The sequence below is a fragment of the Petaurus breviceps genome, unplaced genomic scaffold, assembly GCF_028583685.1.
Source record: "Petaurus breviceps papuanus isolate PSGF00001 unplaced genomic scaffold, PetGlider_PUasm1.0 38, whole genome shotgun sequence".
NCBI classification, from domain to species: Eukaryota; Metazoa; Chordata; class Mammalia; order Diprotodontia; family Petauridae; genus Petaurus; species Petaurus breviceps.
In genome coordinates, this window is record NW_027186304.1 from 72865948 (window position 1) to 72871389 (window position 5442).

Genomic DNA, 5442 nt, shown 5'->3' on the forward strand with positions numbered 1-5442 from the left:
TCAAGTGCTATAACAAGCCTATTGGAACAAAGTGGGCAAAAGAAATGACATTTTTTTAAGTTGCCTATTAAAAAAAACTCTATGCTTTCAAAAAAGTCTGTCGAGGATTTAAAGCTGTTGTATGTCTGACTCCCTGGTCCTCTAAATATTTAACTTATTTGGGAAGGATATGAGCAACTATTAGTCTTTAATTCTCCCAAGTAAACAGCTACTTATACTACAGAGGGCTTTGAAAAATCTCTTCACTTAAATAATAAGGTTGAATCATAAGATCACTGATGTAGAAATAGAAGGGACAGTAGAGACCATCTAGTAAGACCCAGAGAGATCTGATTTGCCGATATCAAAGACCCAGAAGTCAAACCCAGTTCCTCTGACTACAAATTAGGCATGTATTGCACTGTATAGCTCAGCCTTCCAAGATTTTAGCCATGGGATCTCCCTCTTGCCCTTGACCTGTGCTCTGTAACCTCGTTAGTTTGAAGCAATTCTTCTAGTTGTTGGTGATGGCTTGCACTGTCCTTATTAGTAAGGTTAGCTTCTCTACCCTGTAGCCTTAGAGTAGTATTGAGGCTCTGTTCTCTGAAGAATATGTAGCCATGGGACAATGGAATCTCCCCCATCCTAGTCTTTGGAAACTTCCCTCAAAACCAGTCCCCCGACAGACTAACCTTCTCTACCTGTTCAAAATCCCTGCCTTCTGAGGGCACTCCCATCAATTTTCTGTTTGGAAGTACCTTGGGTGAGACCCAGATGTTTACTTCCCCTCACTTCAAACACTTTCTTCTTACACTTTCAGTTTTAGTGAAAGTTACAGAACCAGAGCTCTGGGGCATGGGCTGCAGGGATGGAAACAGAAAGATTTCTCCCCATACACACACACACACACACACACACACACACACACATACACCTTCTTTTCATAGGACTCCTCAAAGGCCAGATCTCTTGAAGGAAATCCAATTTTGCAGTTCTGGGATGATTCTAAACTGCATCAACAGCTCAATAGACCTTTCTATTTCATACAGCTTGTAACATGTCAAGGTCTTTTAGCTTATTGGGCTTACTCACTGATTCAATCAATAACACCTACTATGTATCTCACTCTATGCTAGGTCCTAGGACTACAAATACAAAATAGGCGATTCTTGCCCTGAGCAATTTATATTCGCCTAGAGCACAAGCTATAAACAAGAAAATACAAAGGAGTCTGGGGAAAGAGTTAGGATTCTACCTTGGGTTTGATAGCAAATGACAGATCCGGGTGGGCCATGTTCATTGCATTCTTGGTGTACTGGATCTCTACCTAGTCAGAAAGTTAAAGAGAAATTGAATTCAATTAAATAAACACTGAATCATCTCTGATATTAAAGGCCCTGAACTCATACTCAATGAAGTCCAATCTTAATATAAAAATTGCCTAAGGACTCATTGATAGGTACTGCTGCCAATCATAATTATCAATATGAAAAAACATATAAATACTGATTTATTACATGCTTAGAGCATAGACCCATGGTATACAAAAACCAGTGGGCTCCTATCAGCTGTCTTAAGTTACATTACATAGGTTTGGGTTACACGGGTAGCATGGATACAACAAAGGGCAGAAAGGGAAGGTCATGATTTATATATCAAAGAACAGAGAGCAGAAGGAGATGGTCTATATCATGTGAAATATGATAATGGTCAGTATATACCAAGGATAGAGCTAGAATTTGCTACTACCCATTAACACCAGAACTATGGCTAATTACAAGACATACTCATATTAAGTAAATAGAGGTAATGAATCTGAGCCATAAATTCTCTTATCCCTAATCATGGGCAGTACAGTATACTATCTCAGCTTGATTTTGCAAATTCTAGTAGTTACATTACTTCATTGTCTTAAGCACATGATGGTAATAAAGGAAGTCCAGAAATTCTCTTATAGAAACACTCAATGAACCTGTTAACAAATGCCACTACAATACGTTCAAGGTCAAAGCCACTCCTTCCAGACAGTTCAGGCAGCTTGGGAACAAACACTGTCAGTCAACTTCAGTTATTTACAAGTAAAGAGGGAAATGAAAAGTCCTCAGGACTTACGATGTCCCAGGCACTGTGCTAAGCACTAAACTATCAATTGAACATATTATTTTTACTCTAGTCTGATATCTTTTCTATATGATGGGATTCCTGCCTTTCCATGTTGAGCATTGATAGCTTCCTTTTAATAACCTATTATTGTGAGTTGGCCCTAAGAGAAGATGGAATGTTGTTGACTTTCAGTTCATACATACAAAAGGAGTGTTATATAATAGGAGGAACACTGGATTTGGAATCAGAAGACCTGGATTCAAGCACTGACTCATTTAATCTCTATGACCCTTGATTTCTTCATCTGTAAAATGAACATAACAAGAGCTGCCCTGCCTAGGTCTTAGCATTATGGTGAGGATCAAAAGAGATAGTGTTTTATAAAAACTGAAAGGTGCTTACCAGATGTAAAATATTGTGACTGCTGTTGTTATTGTTATGTTTCCTTGCTGTCAACTACCTCTTTAACCAAAATCATCGCAAAGGAATCAGAGGGAGGGCCCAATCAGTCCAACAGACATTTACCAAGCACCAATAGCCCTCTGGGTACTGTGCTAGGTGATAGATAAAAAGAAAGAAATTAAAACACTCCCTGCCTTCAAAGAACTTCACTTTCTAGGGGGGAGGAATATAACAGGTATGTACACAAGTAAGTGAACAGAAAGTAATTTCAAGAGAGAACTAGACACATCAGGAAAAGCTCCGTGTGTGAGTTAGCAACTGAACAATGCTTTTCAGGACAGAATCTATGAAATAGGAATGAGGAAAGAGTCCATTATTCCTCACAGAGGCGAGTAAAGAACTGTCATATAGAGGGAACAACTCCCAAGTCAGTTTGAACAGAACAGAGAGGGAATGACTGAAGGGGAAGCAACACATAGCACTGGAAAAATATATAAGAGCAAGCTTATGCAGAACTTCAAATGCCAGGTCAAGGATTTTTATTTTATCCTAGAGACGATGGGGAACAAGTGGAGATTTGGGAGGGAGGGTAGTAATGTGATCAGATCTGTGTTTTAGAAATATCAATAAAATATGGAATGTCTCACGAATTTGCATTGGGGAGGTGGAGAAGACTAAAGGAATAAATATCAAAGTGACAGTTTTCTCCTACGGGTAGAAAACATTCTACATTAGAGAAGCCCTTGACATGGCTGGATAAAAGCATTAAAAATTCATCCCAATGTATCTCTCCACTAACATGATGCAAAATTTACCAAAAAAAAATCTAACTCTAATAGAAACATATGTCTCTACCACTCAAACTCTGGAAGGCACTTATACTCGTCTGGTTCGAAGATCACTTGACATCTTTCCCAAGCAAAATATTGACTTCTCTTTTTTTCCTCCAGAAAAATGAGCCCTGCTATTTCCTATAGACCTAAAAAAAGAAAGAAGCCAACTTAAAGAGGCTAGAGCCTAACAAAATATGGCAAGGCTGCCATCTGTCTCACTTAATGATCAGGACACTTCTGATTGAGAAAAATTTATCTTCATTAGAATCAGCTCAAATGCATACAGCAAAGCGGAGGGAAACCATCATGATTTTCTTCTAAATTGAGAGGCAAATAAAAAACAAAATTGCACTTTTCAATCTTTTGTAAATTGGAAAGAAATCCTGCTCAGAATGAATGGATCTGCATTTTATTCTTAATTTGAAAGTCTCTCTGGGGTCCCAGAAATATGAAGACAGTATTCAGTTACCATGTTGACTGATGCATTTTACAGGAAATCCTGATCTGTAATTTCAAAGCCACTTTAGTGTGTCTCTGAAGAAGAGAGAGATGTTTGGGGCCTGGAGATTAACCAATTGATCAGAGTTTGAATGGTTCAATTTGGAACTGACTTGCCTTGACATCTTAACAGAGGTAACATCTGCTTTCAGCAAGCAAATGTGTTATCTAGGAAAAATAAAAATAATTTACCTTCCTAAGCCTGGAAATGTGGAACTGCTGTTTCACTTATTTTCTGCCTACTTGAATCATCTTAAGTCTTTGTTCAGCCCAGAGATCTGTCTATTTGTTTACAAACTATATTTTAAGATTCTTGATACTATAGACTTAGCATTTAAAGGAATGGCATTCCCTAGAATAAATAGATGTGAAGGTACACAAGCACCATATATGAAGTTGGGGGAGGAAAAGGCAATTGGGATATTTTTTATAAAAAACATTTGTGAATAATCCCATATATATGAACAAATTCTGAACTTATAAGAATGTATAGAGAAAGAGACAGATATTCAACTCCCTCAGGATCAGTGGTTATCAAATCTTCTGCCAATGTTTTACTGCCAGTTTCTTTGGGGACAATAGCCGTAGGCCTTGAAAGACTTTATAGGTAGAAAAGGTGACTTAAAGATGTATTAGTCATGGAAAAATATTTTGCTATTGGCAAAAATGAATCAGAACTTCATTCATTAAATGTCTTTACATGTTACACATGGACAGATTCTAGGCTAAATGATTCTAACTAAATCAGAAACGCTAGAAGATAGCTCAGAAAAATCCAGGGGTTGATTTGCTCCACGTCAGATGAAAGACACCAGAAGAGACTGAGAAGGAGTAGAATAGGAAATACTCTGAGCCTGTCAGGGGTGAATCCTTGAATATGCCAAATTATTTTCCTGTTTGCACTCAAGTACTTCATTTAAAATTAATATTGGCCTTGCTCTTCCTTCTTGACCATATCTCTTGTGGACAGAATACTGTACTTAGAACCAGGAAAACTTCCTGCCTCTAAGAATTGCTTAGGAGCTGGGTGATACTAGGCAAGTTACATGACCTCTCTCTCAGCCTTAGTTACCTCACCAATAAAATGGACACAATAATACATAAACATGCCAAAGGATTATTGTGAGGCTCCCATGAGGCAGTGGATTTAAAGTACTTTGTAAATGTTAAAGCAAAGTACAGGTGTCAATTATCATTTGTCCTGCCTTTGATATGTACTGGCTGTGTGACCCTGGACAAATAGATAAATTACTTTACCTTTCAGTACTCTGAGCCAAAAGTGTCAAAAATTAACAAATTAATAAAATTGCAGTGGAACATAGATAATGCTGATATGTGGTTTTCTAAGTCAATATGCAGCCATAGGGATCCTTAAGTATGGTTTGGTGGCCCCCAGTTTCTATTTCAGTTGGACACCACTGCTCTGGGCAATTCTCTGACACAATGAGTTACTGAGAAGATACTGAACTGCATTGGTGGTTGATGGAGTTTTGTGGAGAATTTCCTATATCAATGAAATTAGTCCCTGTCCCTATCCCTGTTCTATCATTTGCCAGAGTCCATTCCTTTGACTTTAAGATCAGAAGAAGGGCCAATAAACACGGAACATAGTCATTTCTTACTTGGC